A 19,080-nucleotide genomic window follows, 5' to 3' on the forward strand; every position below is an offset into this window, starting at 1 on the left:
TGGGTTTGGAAGACTGATGGCCCAGGAATTACTGCTGATGTGACTATATGGGTTCCACGAACTTTGAAGAATACTAATTAGTATTTTTCATAGATGAAAGGAAACCTGACAGAAAGTATTCCTCATGCACGATGAAATTTAAAACTCAGCCTGAGGAATAGGGTGGGAAAAAAACATGAAAATTTTACATCTACAAAATGATAATTTAAATTCACAAAGGTAGGAGTTTCTGGTCAGGTTACTAAATACCAAGATACTGTGTTTTGAGAGAAAAGAGGCCAAGCTACATCAAGAATAATCTGTGACGATTTATTTTATGAGAAGGTCCATTTAAGTTTCCTGACTTAATTTAAGATCATACCTATAGTAGTGTTTTAGTCCAAATCTAGAGATTGCTTTGTTACCATTTCCCATTATTTAATTCACTTCATGGCTAGGTCTTGGAAAGCACAAAGAGTTTTCTTTGGATGATACTTGAAGATAACTCCAAGCACATACTTTACAGGCTCCAAATACAAGTCCAGGGCACCAACCCAAAGTGAAACCCTCTGAAGTGTGCATGCTAGAGACACACCAGATGTTATATGGATCTGCTCCCATTATCTGAACCACTTGTTGGGGTAGACATATCCTATAGCACTTTCTGTCTATAGCCTAAATATTAGTGTCTCTTTAACCTTTTGAAGACTAGTAGATTAAATAAACAAAGCAGAATTTTAGCATGCTATTCTGAAAGAATAAAAAAGAAGAAAGCCACAACATTGTATCATAACCTATCTAAGGAAAAAACAATATTTTATATTTGTAATGGGGTTTATATTGTTTATGAAGGTTTTTGGCCTGAAAAATAGAGATTTACCAGTAGGTCCAGCCAGCAAATTGCCAAAAAATTTACTGTTAACTTTCCTGTTGACTGAGCCAGATTTGCTTAGTCAGATAACCTGGCTGTATCCATGCAGTGTTACTTATGTCCAGTGCTGCCCTATCTGTGAGGCATATCTGTATTACCCTCACAGTGTAGTATTTAATTTCTGCAGAAAAGCTTGATAAACATTTCCAATGAATAGTAGTCAAAAATGCCTAAAATCCACCAAATGGACAGTAAGGAAATAATTATGATCACTGCTACCATTTATGAGCATTTTAGATGACAAATCTGAGTAGATTTTTAGGGCATTTGGAAGTCTCCAGAGGAGATCAGAACAAGCATCCCGTAAGTAACTTTCATTTCAGTGACTACAGTTGTTGACAGCAGACTCTTTAGGCCAGTAAAATACCACAGCTGACAGTTTCATAAATCAGTTTTAAACTGAATGTAGAAAAACATTTCCTTTAATTATGAAGGAGTTTCAGTTCTAGCAGTAAGGCCAGTAATAGTGGTTAAATATTCTCTTGTGACTTTCTAAACACAGCCAAATACATCACCGAGTTTTATTCCTGTACAAACAGGATACTTGCTGAGCATGGAACAAGTGAATCCACTAATCAGACATTTAAATGTTAGCAGAATGCATCTATCTGCAAAAAGAGGTGTTATGTACTATTTACAGGCTCTATATAATAAGAACTTATTATGGAGTCTAGTATACTGGCTCGTGTCACAGTAACATAATAGCACAATAACACTTGAGATAGTAATGACATAGTTATTAACGTTACATGTATGTACAGTACTATTTTTTCTTCTATTGCTAAGCAGAAATAAAAGTAAAAATTAATAATCAATCTAGTGTAGTGACATGAGGCAACCAGGTGCCAATAATTGCCAGGTAGTGGGCTTGACCTCCTGTTAAGCCCACCTGTGCCTAATTAGGGCAGGCCCCTACTGCGCATGAGTAGGATTAGGGGGCCAATAAAACTCAATAGGGGCCTGCCCTAATTAGGCACAGGTGGGCTTAACACGAGGTCAAACCCACTACCTGACAATTATTGGCACCTGGTTGCCTCATGTCACTACAAGCTAGAGCCTAAGTTCTCCTCTTCCTTTGCAGATCAAATACTCCTTTGAGTATTTTCCCATCTATACAGATAAAGTATTCACACTCTGGACACAGATTGCAGGAGTCAATGTCAGAGGAGTTGGAATAGCCAAAAAAACCAAATCAGATATAACTGAAAGGGCAGCTGAAGGTATGAGTTATGCAGACATGAAACAAAGCAGAACAGCTTGGCTGGAAATGAATTGAGGATGAAGGAAATGCACAGACTTTGAGGTGTAGAAACATGATACCACACAGCATCCACAAGAAAGACATCCTGTGCATGGGATGTCAAAAGAAATCAGATGAACATACTGAGACTTGGGGTCTACTTTCCAACCCATCTGTATACTTTTTTCCTAGTAACAAATGACCCTTTTAAAAAAGAATGAATATACCCTGGTTACGTTTTTCCAAACAAAGGAGACAGCTGAATGGAAAGCTGGAGGACAGAGTGAATCAGCGATGGCAAGGGAAGGAAAAAGGAAAACAAAACTGGAGCAGGCAATGTGATAAATGCAGTGCAAAGGGAGCCTGACTAGAAAAGCCCAAATCATGGCAGATGTCTTTCTGAACTGATGCAAATGTAAATGAAACTAAAGACATTGCAAAATATAAATGCAAGAGATATGTGCATTGATGTTCCCCTGCTGGTGTGCTAAAATTAGCATAAAAAAGGTCAGAAAGGTAGTAGAAACCCTCCAAGGGCAGGGTTGAGGCTGAGAAAAGGCCAGATTTAGCAAACTACAGAGAACTGAATTTGAGAAAACACAGGAACACAACACTGGCGTGAGGAATGGGAGGGAGGGTGACAGCTCCCCAGCAGCCCTCTGGTCACTGGGTTCATTGGAAAGCCTTTTCTTACCACCAGCAAAACAGCAGGAGATAAATAACCTACAACTACATTTGGGGATTGGTGGTGTCCTCTTGGACATGTTACATCTGTAATTCCTGATGTAGTATTCTCAAGCCAGTGTAAATAAAATCTTCCTGGCTCTTTTTCTGCATCCCAGATCCATTCACTGAATCTAAGGCTACATCATTGCACAGCTGCTTTAGGAGTTCTGTAGAATGCTACAGTATTTACTTTCCAGAAGGAGAAATCAAATGCATTAGACCCAAGTATCAAAACCCCCTATTGGGGGGTGTTAGACAGGCTGAAGCAGATAAGAAAGATAAAGACAACACTTTGTACAGTGCAGGGTGTCCTGAAAGGTCAGGGCATCACCTAAGTGCTGTGGTGATGCAAGGACCCAACAGCAGCAGAGCCCAAGGAAATCTTGCAACCAAGAAATACCATATGCAGGACCTTTCCAGCCTCAGTGACAAAGAACAGTTTATAATGACCATTTGGGAAACAGCCTTCATCACAAGCTAGTTCTTTCCAAGTGAGTCTGAGACATTCACCTCCTGTAGGGAGATACACTTTGATCTGCAGTGACAGTGCCTCTAGTGGTCACCTCCCTGCAGAAAAGCAGAGGTTGAAAATTTTCAAAATCACATGTGGCTTAAAGGCAAAGTTTCACCTTCAAGGCAACTTCAGGTTTGAAAACCAGATACAAGTTCTACCATCAGTTAACCAGTCTAAAAATACTGAGAAGTACTCAGAATCTTGAAAGTGATGAGCTGGGCACCTTTGCATCATTGAAGACAAGCAAAGTCAAGCTCTAAAAAAGCAGGTCCCATTAGAGCAATGTGAGATTCTTCAGGCCCTGAAAAATGTCACATTACTGACTGGCTTTGAAAACTTCTGGCCAAACTGCTGTCTTGTTTCTGGCTTTAATCATACATCACACAAATCTGGATCTCAAAATGACACCACACAGAAAGCATCAGTCTGGAATGACTCCAAGGGCTACATTTAGGCATTTCTTTTAATTTAAATCATAAGGAAACAAAGTGATCTCAGGTTGCTGTGAATAAGTAAGATTCATAGAACACAATAATGGATATATGGAGGAATGTAAGCTCATCTTTTTTAGGTAGATACACTTTTGTATTGAAAAATAGATCATACAAGTAAGTAGCATTTATAGGCTATTAGTGTCTATGTAAATGTAATTCTCTTATTATATCAATACTGTTCCAGGGCAACCAGATTTGATTCTCTTCTCTGTGTAATGGTGTCAGGTACATAGTAGTGTGTTCCTGAGGTGATAAAAGTGAGAAGTTAGACTGCGGTTGCTTTTAGAGAAGAAATTTTCAATTTCAAATGTCAGCAGATTTTATATAGAAGGATAAAAAGAAGCCTCTTCCCTCCCTGCCTTTTTTAACCTCTCTGCATTGATTAAGTTCATCCTCCAATGGTATAATAATGCTCTACTCAGTAGACTCCTCTAAATTAGTTCCCTGCAGAGACACAGAACCATGGAACAGTTTGGGTTGGAAAGGCCCTGTAAAGGTCATTCAGTCCATGCCTCCTGCAGTGAGCCAGGACAGCTTCAACTACATCAGGCTTCTCAGAGTCCCATCCAGCCCAGCCTTGAATGTTTCCAGGGATGAGGCATCTACCACCCCTCTAGGCAAGCTTATCCAGTGTTTCATCAATCTCATTGAAAAAAAAAACCAAAAAAAAGAAAACAAAATGATTCATTAGGAAGTAACTTCAGGAATCCAACAGTTATAGCAGTAGAATTATTAGCATGTTGCAGGCTAGGATGCCTGCTGTGCCAAGAAACTCTTGGCAACAGTTGAGCAGTAGTATCAATTATTATCTTCCTGGGAATCAGCACTGCAGGACATTCAGATTTATGTAACTTCAGTGAACTGGATTGTGAAGTTCACAACTCCATATGAAAAATCCTGGCATGTTACATCTTGATAATGGCACTAAAAAGTATCACCCCACTTCACTAATAGATTGCATCCAAGTTGTCTTCAGAAGTGACATTCCTGAGACCTTTCCTTCAGGGCATGGTGGGACGGGAGGAAGAGTAGAGCATGCCACCAACTTGGCTTCTGGCAAATATGCTCAGTGCTGTGACATGGGTGTCCCACAGAAAGCCCTGCAAGGAGCTCCTCACCCCAATCACTCAGTCTGGAAAAATCACGTTGTTCTTTAGATTCCCAGCTAGATGAGAAGCACCAGAGACAGAACTCTCACCGCTGAATTCAGCATGGAGAGACAAACTGTTAGTCAGTCTGCTGTGAAATGTAAATAATTTTTGCCTTTCAGAATATCCTCCCTGATTCTGTCAAAATCCATCATTTGCAAGTGCTTATTCAAGCAAAAAGTGACACAAAGTCACACTAAAAAATTCCCCAAACTTACAGCCTAGTAGTGAAAAAATTAATTTCAGTCATCCATTCTTCTCCTGACACTTTTGCAAAACTCACGGTTTACCAATATCAGTATGTCCTGAGCACTTTTCAAATAACAAAAACTAAATCTTGTAAAAATTAGAGATCTCCCTTATGAACTGAGAGCAGCCACACTGGCCTCACAAGCAAGGTTACTTAATTCTTGATTGCAACTGAGAGTTGCATTTGGCCCATAATCAGAAAAAAAAAATCAGTAAAGGCCAAACCATGACCCAGATTTATGCCCCATCACAGGCAGTTTGTTGGGTGTAAAACTGCTCAGACATAATTGCAAGGAGACCATTCAGTCTTCTAGATGCTAGAACTGAGCCTGGTTTTGAGTTTCTGTTTACCATATTTTGTCTTTTTTATCTTTCTTCTACTTAACGATTTGTGCCCTAGAATATCTTTCCTAGTTACCAAAAAGTTCTGACATGGGGGTCTTTGAAGAACCTGTGGAATTTAGTACTTTGGCCAGCAATAGTGTGTGCTTTTTTCAATCTTGTGCCATTGGAAAGAAAAAAACTACTATGTCCTATGCTAGCAACAAAGAAATATCTGTCCAGGTTAAATTTAATTACTGTCATAAAATTTCAGAAATCTCCTTCTATCCTTATTTCTTTTTCCATACTTTTCCTCAACATACACAATATCTTTATTTGTGTAGAAGTAAAATCAGACTTAAAACTCAAATCATGTTCTCTCATCTGCTCTGTTGTCTCAAAACTTGAAGATTTCTTGTTAACTTGGCAATTGATTAAGTATTCTTAGCTGGGGTCTGTATGGAGTCTGTTTGAGTTCTGTGGAAGTGATTAACTCTGAAATTAATTAATTTCTTTGAAAAGGTTTCCAGTTACTTCCCTATACTACTTGCACATGGACATGATTGCACTTACCAAATAAAACATTTCCATATGTTTGGTCCTCGAATTAAAAAAGCCTTCCTGCATCCAACTTTCTTTTATTCTGTATTTTTTCATGAACTTGTTCAGACCATAGATTTTAATTCTATCTTAGTAAGAGCTCTTACATTACAAACACCAACTTTTGTCACGAATATGATTGAATAATCAGGTAATGCTGGATGTTGGCATAGACCATTCTCTTGCTGATAAAATTAAAGCTAAAAATTGACTTCTGGAAAACAAATTGTCCATCTGCTGAAAGGAGCATCTGTGTTGAGTTTGCCAGTGGAGCCACAGGTGCCTACTGTTTGAAAGAACAGACAAGTGCTGAAAGGTATTTTCCCTTGCCAGGTGATTAGATTTGTCCTGGGAATCAGAACCTTTAAAAATGAAAATCCAGTTGGATATTCCTTTTCAGCTAATCAGAATAAAAAATAACTCTTGTTACTGATTCTAGTGAGGCAAATTCTTCTTAGCCTTAACCCCCAAGGATGGGGTTGTGGTGTGCAGGAGCTAGAAACACAAAATCAAGCTTTAACGAGGCCAGAGTGTAAGTAATCACTTCATTCTCCTATGGCAAATTAAAATTAGAAAATTATTTTTTGTTATGGATTTTTTTGAATGATGAAACTGTATATATACTAGTACTGTAATTAGGAGCTCCAGTGAACTTGTGAATGATGAGTTTAGACAGAGACTGCATGGTAGTTGATCTCAGGCCTTTCTGGAGATCATGGTTTTTATTCCAGTTCTGTCTTCTTCCTTGAAGATTACAAAGGAAGTCAGAGCCACAGCACCTGCACCACTATATCACAACATAGAATAGGCAGAAAGTAGCCTGTGGGTTTCTACATAAGAAAAGTGACTACTTATCCACAAAAATAGCTGTGCAGGTTTTGGTGGGGCCATTTACATAAGGTTTTGCTCTTTAATATCATCCTAGAATTTATTAGGAGTGCAGGACTGAGTTACACTTTATGTAAACACATAACTTACATAACAGCTTTAGGAGTCCCATTATCATTAGCAGAGTCACCATGGCAGGAGGGTCTATGATATAAAGTAGCTTGGAGATATAAGGGGAGAAAAAGTCATTTCTAGATATTCTTTATTGTCAGCTCTTCTTTGACACAACACACGGATCTTCCAGAAGTCTTGATGTTGCATATTACTGCTGAACTTTCAGGACAAGACAGATTGAGAAATTAATCTCTGAATTTTATGCCAACATATGCTACACCTAATCATCTTTTTCTCCCTTTTAGCCCTTATTCACAGTCTGCTCCTTCTTCTGCCTTTAAACAGACACCTTTTGTACATGTGTCATCCTTCATCCAGGATGATGCAAGGGATGCTCACCTTCAGCCACAGCCTGGGTGTTTTAAAAAGGATGAGCTCCAGCACTGGCCTTGACTTCCTCAGTCTCTATATAGGATCAAGAAGTAGGAAAGAAATCCCCACACTTCATTGTGACACAACTTCCCAGTACCAAGGCATTAATTTACCCTCCAGTGCATTTGCTGTGCTGTCCAAAACACATCAACGAGTTCTTGCCATTTCTGCTGCAGCTGCCCTGCAGTAACACGCTCTGAAATAGTGGGATCCTCCACAAAGCAACAGAAGATGACTAAATGGTGCAACCTGTGTATCTTATTTTTAATTACAATTTAATTTTAAAAATAATTACAATAATTTTTTACTTGGTTTAGATACACAAATGCAATCAGAAATCAACCACTGTGAAATCACTTACATGTAGCCTGAAATTAAAAGGCCATCCAATTGTGCATCCATGTCAAAGCCAGGAGCTCCAAACTCATAATGAAATGATCAGCATTTTGTTTTGGTTTTATTTTTTTTCCAAGTGTTGTGCAAGGTTCCATATATTTGGGTTTGTACAATGAGTCAGATGACAGAACTGGGAGTAGGATTTCTGGGGAAGTGATTCTTATCCTTTTGCTCAATTCAGTTTCTGTTAACTTTCCTCTTATAATTCCCTTGCTAATTTTGCCCCCAGTTCTTTTTCAACACCCCCTCCCCTCATTGTTACTGTTGGCTGCTGTAGTACTTGTAGTGTAGTCAGCACTTTCCAGACATACAACTGAGAGAAATTATTTTCAGAAGGATACCTATAAAAATGCATTGCATGTGTAAGATCACTTTGAACTAGTGAGGATGGGAGATTTTAAGGATTGGGATCTGCAGTGCTTTCAGTATAAATACATAGACTGGTAGTAACAAAGTTTTTTTGTTCTTCTTGCTTGATGTGATTGTAGCTATCTGCTTCTTCCACAGCATGCCCAAAGTTAGTAAACTGGGAGTTTAACTGGTCATGGAGGTCCTTAAAATTCTGTTTTTCTCCCTTCCAGGATCTGATCCTAGTCTCGCTTAATGACAGTGGTTTACCCATGTAACAGCAAAGATAAAATAAATCATCACCAATTTCTGTTAATGAAAGTCAGAGGGGGATTTGAGTCAATTATTTTTATATCTCTGTTATTCTCTGATTCCCAGGACTGTAAGGCCAACTCAAAATTAAAACCACATTTGTTTTCTTCATACTTTGAAACATATATTTATCGATGTAATACACTATATACATATATATTTGTGCTATATATATATATTTAAATACACCCTGATGTTTATATAGTTTAATAGATAAACAAAAAAAGTACTTTACAAAAACATCAGGAGTTAATTTGCTGTTTTTCTTGAGCCAGGCTGTCAGGTTGTGTCTGGAACTGTCTGTTCTCTTCTGCCATCAGGTGGATGCTGCTGGAGCTGAGGATCAGAGCAGCTCTTGGCAGGCGATGCCTCTGCACCCCCGGGGCACCTCGGGCAAACTGGTGCAGCTGCTTTTTCACTTCCCAACTGCCTGGCAAGATGCATGAAATCTCTAACACATTGCCATACCTGCAGCTCTTTTACTATCTAGAAGTTCAATGCAGGTGCATAAAATATTTTTTAAAATTAAAATAAAATAAATAAAATAACAAACATAAAATAAAAACTTCTGTCCCTTTCCAGTAGAGATGTTTCTCTGGGATACAGCTCTGGGATGATTGGGATATTCTGGGTGTTAATTCTATGGAAGCCCAGGAATAGAACCCCTCTGGGCTGTTTTCTCAAGGACCATCCACATCCCTGGAGCTGCTTCTTTTTCACAGGCCACAGGAGACTAAGGGGCTGCTACATGATTATGCTCTAAAATAGGGTTCTTTTAGTTTAGCTTATTTAATCCTATCTCTCTGTGATTATGCTACTGACAAAATATATCAACTCTAAGATGTACAGAATGCAGCTACTTCAAATTGAAGAGCTTTTGAATTTACAGCTAGTTAAAAAAGGAATCATCCATCTAGCTCATGCCTCAAAGAAGTTCTGCATGTTCTTATTCTTCTAGTAAATGCCTAAAAAGGATAATAAAATTTTATTAAATTTTATTTAGTACCAAATTATTTAAAGATCATCATATCTCAAGAATTCTTTTACAATAGCACTCAAGTTGCTGTCATTTTCCCCATAATTAGTAGGAAAAAAAATGGGTACATCTTTCAGAAAGTGCTGGAGAAGTGTTAATGTAGTATATAGTAGCTTTTAAATACTGCATTTGAAGAGTCTGTATGGGGGGATTTCACACTTGCATAATACACACTAGTACACTGGGAAAGTGCATATTTTATCTTTCTATTGAAAATATCAAAAGATGAAAAAGTAAACTTATGTCTTTTCATTAAACAGAAAATAATTTCTTAGAAATAATCTACAGAAGCATGTTGGTTTTTTTTTCCCCTGAGTTTATCCTAAGTTTAGAAATAGTTAAGACCTACTTTAATACCAGTTAATCTATAAATATCTTTTTGACCTCTGGAGAACAGCAGGCTTAATACATTTGTATGTCAAACAGTGCAAGTTTTACTTTGACTCACTCACTTTAAGATAAGCCATCAGATGTGCCAGACAGCTGTTTTTTCTCAGAGCTTCCCACATAACTAAAACTTCTGCATAGTTACAAAGCAACAAATGACACCAGAATCACAGAGATATATGTGCATTACTCAGGACTAAATGGCTTCTGCTTACTTGCTGCAGCCAAGTATAAACCATGAAGAAGTACACTAGCTTAGTTTCTAAAAGCAAATGTCTTGTCAGAATGTTTCACTCCAGTAATAAACACTCCGTCTTCAGATTTTTCCTCCTGGGTGTCTGAGGTAAATATTAAAAAATGTGCAACTTTTATGCAGGGTGGTAAACACAGTCTGGATTAATAGCTCACTCCATACTGTTTTTTATGACTTAGATTATTCAATAAAGTCAATCCATATTTTAATGTTAAATAATTTGCTGTCAAATTCTCACCGCATATAGCAGAGCCCTCTGTATCTATCCTTAGATATCTGCAAGGGCTTTGTAAACATTAACTTTTTAACATTACCATTATAAACACTTCAGCATTTTAACAGCCCTTAATATTACACAGATAAATGAGCCTTTTTATAGATATAAAGGACAAGAAGACTCTTGGAAAGCTATGTGCTTTCAAACGGGGCACTGTGGTGCCTCAAAATTTGGTGTCTGGAGTCAGAAGATAATTTGTGACAGCTGGAGAGTCAATGTAAGAGTCAAATCCTTCAAAAGGCCAAACTCCGATGACTAAAAGGAACTAGGTCCCTCTAAGGGATGTCTGTCAAGAAACTACTTACAGCTAGAAAATGGGTAATTCTTAAAAGAAATCAGAAGGAAAGTAATATAGGGTGCAAAGACTGTGATAACTGGGGTAGTATAGTTAAGAAGTAATTTGGCTTCTGCTTCATCTAGATAGGGGTAACAGCAATAGGAACTGATTTAGAAGAATGGTTGGATAGAATGTGACACCTTAATTTGGGTGATCAGGCTGTTCCAGGCTTTGAAAGCTAATATCAAAGCCTTAAAGCTCCTCAGACTCATCAAGACCTAAATGATGTTAGAAATACAGTAAAATGCAGTTGGAAAACAAAGGAAAAATATTCCATATGTGGTGTGCAGTATGTACAAATACTTACAAAAAATGGTTTGAATCAAAAATAGGTGATTTTTTTTTTTTTTTTTTAGAGTTTCCACCAAACTGCAAGGTATTACATCTGTTCATCACTAGGTGGACTGCTTAAGAGGGACCATAAATGCTTAGCAAAAAAAGCTTTGCTTCTTTTAGCAATACATAATGCTCACCCTGCCACATTGTCTAAGCACCATCGTGACTTCCTTTCACCTCGGTTTAGGGAAAGAAAAACCAAGAAATATTAATAAGTGTTAATTAGTCCATGTGTAATCTCATCAGACTCTAAATATCAATAGGAAGCCAGAGGCAGCCTCATCAGGGAGAGAACACTTAGGCCCTACTCACTGCCAGCATCTTAGCTCATGCATTTTACATGTAACCAGCATTATTTAAGAAGTACGGTGACTAAGAATCACAAAAATAACCATTGCAAGAAGGCCAAACATTCTCTCAAAAGAAGGCTACAGTCCATTAATTTTTCTCTTTTTATTGTACATTTCTTGTGTTTGAGGTTATACCATGGGTTAGTTTTAATGGGGAAGTTTTTTTGTGATGCCTTTTCCATAGCCTGGTGATCTGGGCAGGTTCCTGCAGTCCCCCCCCCTCAGGTAGGGTGGTTGGTCTGTGGCACTGTGAGCCCAAAGGTCACTATGAAAAGGCAGGCAGGGATATTTCCTCTGCACATCTTGTGGAGAGAAACCAGCAGGAGCTTCCTGCATTGCATCAGATTCAGACACCTTGCTGAGTATTACAATGCTATGACTAAGACTTAGAAGACCTTGTCTTTGATGGAAAAATGTAGGCACCTCCCAGTCAGAACCCCAGCAGGGTTTTATCTGTGGGTGAGGCAACCATATACTCAGAGGATAATTTCTGCAATTACAGAAACGTTTGATGCTCCAGCCCAAAATCCATTCAAAGTTCTCTAAAACACAGGTTTCCTAGAGCCTTTTGTGAATTTCAAACAACAGCTATTCTGGGCAGCCTCTTTTCTTTCCACCTTAAGTTATTTGTCCTTGTCTGCTGGAGTTCATGTTGGGTTTGGCTGGCTCCTGAATTTCATTATCCTCCTTTGCTTACTAGGTTTGATGCACTCTTCATTTTTCTTACTTAAGTTTAGTTTTCCATTATGTCAAAAGATTGCACGGAAGCTACTCCTGATTCCAGGACTGAACAAATAGTGAAACTTGCTAATGTTGCATTATTATTATTATTTCTCATGTTCTCAGAGCTATAACTTCTGACAGCTCATGCAGAGCACAAGGCTGTTAGTAGTTATCTTTCAATAAAATACACTAATGAGAAAATTTCTCACCAGATGTACAAGTTAGTTTTGTTCCTTACAGTGTAATGCTGACATATTTGTGGGCTGCTGCTTTGGGCCTGGATGTCAAAGCATATCAGACTTGTACACCATATTTGTTAATGTGTTTGGTAGAAAAAGATTAATGCTTACCTTTTGGTGTTCTAGTAGATTATTAAGTATATTCACTTCCACTGATGGTATATTTACAAAGAAATTTCTGGAAATATCTTGTCCTAGATCAGCTGAGGTCATCTCACTTATCTGAAATCAACAGGTATCTGAAAATCAAGTGAAATTCAGAAGCATATTTGAAAAAAGGGGCTTCCTATCCCAAATCTTTATTAATTTATTAAATATCTGGAAAAGCAATGACTTCAGTCATCTCACTAACCATATAGATTCAAAATAGGATTTAGTCTGAATTTAAACTGGCAACTATGAGTGTTTCAGCCCTCAGTCATAAATCTGATATGAGAGTTTTCATGTTTTTTCACCCTGGGCAGTAACCCTAAAGGGACTGAGTGTGCAGTGTTTTTTAACTCTATTTATAACATATATTTATAATGTATATACAACCCCTCAAAAATACAAAGAGGACATACCATGTTGTCAGACATGTACAGGGTAACCAAGCTGGGGTCTGCTCTAGCTGACAGTAATGAGTTCTGACAGTGAAGCAGTAGTTATTTCTGTCCTAAATGACAAACTGCCATGTCCTATTATCTGGAAGCTTTAAGGCCCGACACACTCTATTGCATCTAATGAAAAGACAAGTTAACATATGTGAGTAGGAATGGATATGGAGTTGTATTTCTCCAGATAGCTGAGAACTAAATATCAGTGATTTTTCTAACCATGGCTGTGTTTTGCAGATCAGTATATTTCAGGGTGTGCTTTAACTTCAATCAAGTACTTGAATTAGCCCCCCAGCATCACCTTAGCTGTTCACTTTTCCCAGAACAAGATAGAAAAAGGCTGAGGTTATCACAACTAATTGCCTCCAGCTGAGCAGACTCTTTGCTGAGTGACAACCACCTTTTATAGTAAAAAAGAAGAGATGGTGAAAGCTAGCACCTTGTTTCTTCTTACTCTGACAGAAATGGATGGTTGTAAAGCAGTTCAGACTAGCAACATCCCTGTAGATGAACCTCACATTAGAAGAGTTTCCTTTTCCTAAGGCTAATTCCATCCAGTATTTAGTTCTGAATCAACCTTTTGCCTCTTATCTGATATTTTGCATTTTCATTTTGCTGTAAGGCAATAACTGCATTTGTGCTTTGATTTTATGCAGAGCCTGGGAGATGAATAGGATTCCTACAGCAGTTATCACAGCTGCTATTGCACACCCAGACATTCAATTCCTTTCCAGGAGCCTGCCTGTCAGACTGGTGTTTCTAAAATTCAGTCCACAGATCAGGGTTTGGCCCAGAAACTTAACTTCAACACAGTGTTATCATGAACCTTGGGAGTACAACATGGCCTAGAAAGACTGTGTGCCCTGGTTCATCTTTAAAGACTCATGCTTTAAATGGAATTTTATTTTCTCAGACAATTTGAAATTCAGTAAAATGAAGAACTCTTCCTGAAAGTAATGAATTAATTTATTCTTAAGATAAATGATAGACATTGTATTAACTGTAGCTGTCAAAAAAGACAAACACTTTAGAAAGGTTTAGGAAGTAGAGGCTGTGTTCCTGACAGGCAGTTAAGGGCTGCAGGGAATTAACAGGGCTGGGGACAATGCAGTCTTTTATACCATACTAGCAGGGACCAAGAAACCTGAGGTCTGATTTAATGACAGGATTAAAACATCACAGAGCTTCAAAATTTCCTTTTCAAAAACACCTAAGTATTTGAGCAAGAGGAGAATATCATTCAGTTACACAGAAGTGAATTAAGTATTGCCACACTTGCCAAAACAAAAAATGTTTTTCTCATACTTACTGCAAATGAGTGAAATATCAGGTGCTAGATGGGCAGACTTCAGACAGATGACCAAAATTTACTTCAAACATGTGAGAATATATTGAACACTGTTGGTGGGTTTGAGCCACAGAGAGAAATAAAAAACATTTTGTTCAATTCTTGGTGATAATAGTTCACCCTTTATTAGGCACCCACAAAGAATTTGCAAAGAAAATATATGCAGAAGCAAAGAAAAAAATTGTCGTCATATACAGAAGCCAAAGATTAATCACACTATGCACACTTAATTTCCATGTCAGTAATAATTCAAATGATCTCATCAAATCTCTTCAGAGTATAACCCAGCTGAGAACATAAATGCAGCAGTGCATCATGGCAAAACCCCCCAAATATACTCACCAGCTTGAATACATGAAAAGATTCCTCTAAACCCTTTCTTCTGGATCTACCTATATCAGAAAGTGCAAAACAGGAATCCACAGAAGTGTAGGTCCTGCAACTAGGATGGGCCAGGAACACTGGATGGTCCCAACACAAGTCCTTGTGTGAGGCTACATGTCTTCAAGAATTTTTGTTGCTGTTGTTTTCCTTTATCTGTCAGAAGTAAATTCTGTCTACCCAGGTTGCCATTTTCAGAAACTCCTGAAACATTTTTTGAGAAGGAAGCTGTTACTTCAGCTTTGCTTTTCACAAGCTTTACAAACTGCACTGTACTTAACTACAAGGTTTCTTACTGGGACACTGAAGTAACTTTCCATCTTCCTGTGTGTTTATTGATTCCTTTAAAAGGTACTGGATCTTCAATTTTGAACTCTTAAGAAAAAAGTGTTTGTTTCATCTCCTAGATACCAGTGGTTTTGTCTCTGTATGTCAGCATTTCTGTTTCTATCTGCAGATATTCTAGATTAGAGCAAATTTGGCAGCAGTTCTATGGAGACAGTGCTAAGGTGTTAGCATGCTGAAGTATAACATCCATCCTTCTCATATGTCACAGCATCTGAATTTGTAGCTCTCAGACTCTCCTTATTTGAGTTTATTTCCAGTGCCTGGATTTGTGTACACTTTGCCGGAGGGACACAATAATACAGCAGTTCTGAATGTACAAATAACTTTACTAGATTTTTTTTTTATTGGATTTTACATTTCAAGTAACTAAGATTCTCCACTGCATAACTCTCATATTGATGTTTCCTAGTTGAGTATTAACTGAATAATTCAGCACCCTAAAATTACAATACCTGTGCACTAAAAATTATAATAACCACAACTAATTAACACAGTTGTTAACTGCACTATTTATCTGAGAGATGAGCTCAAGTCACAACATTTCTATCCAGATCTCAATTTCCCCATTTTTCAGGTGATGCAGACGTAGTGCTGGCTTTTAACTTGAACACCATTTAACTAGCCTGGGCATTCATGTGTGTTTTTCCTGTGTATCTTTAAGAAAATAAACACTTAGGATTCAAATTACTTTTTTTTACAAGGATTAAAGAAGAGTCAAGAAGAAAATTTTATCAGCTAAAGTGAAACTGAGCTGAGAAGCAGATGTTTGGGATGCACACAGGGCGATTCACTTCTCTCAGCGTGTTCAAAGCTCACTGCTCCCACCCAGCAGAAGCCAGACAGGGCTCTGCTCTTCAGCTTGCAAACTCTGGTTGCTGATGTGATGGGAAACAGTGAATGTTCTGCTTACAAATATAGACTCTTCATCCCAAGAGGTCCTAATAGATCCCAGGCATTGGGACAAATCCAGGCTCTTTTTCCATGCCCCATGTATTTCAGAACAATAATTTAAGACGTGAGCTTACTCAGAGTGTATATAAAGATCAGGCCCACTGAGAACAAGGAAGGAATAAATGCAGGTTCAGAACATATATGTTTAGTTGGGGTTTTTTTCTCATGAAATTTTATGATAATGAGGACAATCAGGGCAGGAATGCCACAGAAATAGCTGTTTCCATGTACTCTATAAAACTTTGCTTTTTGCACTGGCCCAAGCCAGGAATTAAAAATCATGAAGAAACCAAGGAGAAAAAGAATGAACCAAACTTCTTCCAACAAAACCAAAAAATGAAAATATGAGCTAATGATCTTACATTAGCAAAGCCATGTTTTGACCTGCAGCAGCTCTTTGTCTCTCAAGACATTATTTGTATTCTGTCATCTGGAACAGCTGGAATAAATCACCCAAGGAGCAACTGCTTGAAACACAAAGTCTTCTTATGAATTGACCTGATGTATTACTACAGGAAAGTATCTTGGCTCATGAAAAAAACAAGCATTCACAATCACCTGAGTTCACGAGCTGCCAGGTCCTTCCAAGGTGCAAGCTTATTACCACCAGAATACTGAAGTTCAGAAAAAGAACAATTCTCAGATGTTTTAGCAGAATATTTATGAAATGGCTTATTGGCAAAATTTTTGTTGTTTCTTTTATGTAAAGAAAGTTTATAGGTGAAAACTTGTCTCATTTTTGTATACCTATTAAATGAAAGATCATCTAAGTGTTTCTTTTAGAGATTAATTGTGTGAACATTTTTCTTATTAATTTAGCAAAATAACTGTGATGTGAGAGTGCCATTAACTTCACATTTTCTAGAATGGCTCTACATACACCAAAAATAGCCATTACCTATTCTTGCCACTCTTCCTTTCTAAAAATAGCTGGTACTTTGTGCCTGCAGAGACAGGACCAAAACCCATACAAATTTATTCTGAATGTAGAAAGCATAAAAATGGGGGTTTGGCACAGTATCAGTGTAAGGAGGACACACACCCCCTTGCATACCAGTTCAGCTGAGAGTTTACAAGGTTTTCACATACTCATGCATGAGGAATGCAACTCCCCACAACTTCAGTTGTCAGTCAGATTTGCCTTTTGAGGTTAAAGCTTTCATTAATGTTGGGAACATAGGAATTCAGAGAAGGTGCCTGAATATGATGAATGTCATTGTTGCATGATGAGAACTCCTGATGCAGGTTTCACTCCCATGAATCTTGCAGGCATTTTTATTGCTATAAATCCTGCCTGAGTTTGTGAAAAATCTGCCACATAGCTGGTCGCATTTTAAAATTTTCCTGAACTTTGAAAGATTTTACTGGTTTGAAAAAGGTTCTTTGGATAACACTGTGGCACTGCTGATGTTAACAGGAGTTTTGTCGTTGATTTTAGCAAGGTAGGAATTTCAAGCCCAGTAGCTGAAGGATATCTGTAAAAAGAGAAAATATTTAACCAACTGCTGGTTAGAGTTTGCTCTGTTCTATTTTCCAGTTAGGAAAACACAATGTCTTGAGTGGTGTGTGAAAACTTCAGGGTTGTCCTTAAACTTTTTTCTCCCAAATGTACATCCTCCCTTATCCTCTTCAGCATCTCTGAGTCCTAGAAAAACTACAAATCAATAAACATGATGGTTTGCTAATGTGAAGACTTTATCAGTGAGACAGTGGCTGTGAACAACCAAAATGCCTTACCAGATTTCTAAGTGAAACTCAGCAGTGTGTACATCTTGAGTACTTGGAGTGTGGTCCCCATGCTCCTTCTGGGGCTTTCTCTGAGTACTCTGCACAGCCAAGATTTGTGTTGCAAAGAGGTTCTGAATAAAAAGTCAAATTAATATTTTTTTTTTATGAGAGAAACTGGAAAGTGTTCCTTCATGCAAGCATCCCAACACACAGGACCTCTAGATACAGAGTATGCCATGTTGATTTTGCTCTAAGATAATAATAACACTTCTTTACAAGTAATGTAGATATCTGCAGGTATGAAACTGAAGAAATAATTTGCCTGTATCATAGCAATGCTCATTCAAATTTTGGGGTATATCAAATATTTTGCATCAAAGCTTTGAAAATTCTAAAAAACAGAGCACTCAGAAATAGTGTTTCATACTTACTTTCCCAAGCTCCCCTGAAACAAATTCCCTCCACCATATCCCTCCACTGTACCATCTTTCAAAAAGAGTGTGGAAATGAAGTTCAGGTCAGCTACACACAAGGTAACATCACAATCAGGAAACTGGATTGTGCGTTTTCAGGGAAAATAAGATTCAGCATATATCTTCATACTGGTTTTATCCTTTTTCTCCATGGAAAATATCCTCACCTTGGCTGAGTGTAAGTTTTCAGTCTGTGAGGAAGGAAAATTATATGTTTTTTTCTTTTTAATTTTTTTTTCTGTTATTTTCTCTTTCTGTTTGGGTTTCAATTTTTTTTTCTGTTATTTTCTCTTTCTGTTTGGGTTTCTTTTAATCCTTCTTGGAGACCTGATATAACTTTTCTTCACTACATTTTTGCACTTGAGTCAAACATCTGACTGTGATAAATGGTTACAATGAAGCTCTTTGGAAAATCTGTCAGTATCACTCCTGCCTTTGTTGGAGAGAAGTCCTGGATTGCAACAGGAGTATAAATGCTTTTTCCTTAATACACCATCTCTAATAAGAGGAAAAAAAGAGAATTATGGAAGAGGTTTTTGGCTCTTTTTGACCATCTGACTGCTTCACTTGGTATTTCTATGCTGAAGATTTTTATATATTCACAACTCTTCGTTTGAAATGACTGTATGAAAAAATCAACTCAGCTAATCAAACTAACCAGCTTAGTGACAGCAATTTCCTAAAA

General features: G+C 37.7%; 1 long non-coding RNA gene across 1 annotated transcript; it reads right to left on the reverse strand.

Moving 5' to 3' along the window:
- Positions 1-11,395: 11,395 nt before the first annotated feature.
- LOC139793667 (uncharacterized) lies at positions 11,396-15,303 on the reverse strand. The gene is made up of 3 exons (XR_011724703.1): positions 14,857-15,303; positions 12,682-12,792; positions 11,396-12,394 (listed from the first exon to the last, which is right to left on the reverse strand). It is a non-coding gene; the product is annotated as an uncharacterized lncRNA (long non-coding RNA).
- Between the last annotated feature and the right edge of the window lie 3,777 nt (positions 15,304-19,080).

Source organism: Heliangelus exortis, chromosome 2 (assembly GCF_036169615.1).
Source record: "Heliangelus exortis chromosome 2, bHelExo1.hap1, whole genome shotgun sequence".
In the NCBI taxonomy this organism is placed as follows: Eukaryota; Metazoa; Chordata; class Aves; order Apodiformes; family Trochilidae; genus Heliangelus; species Heliangelus exortis.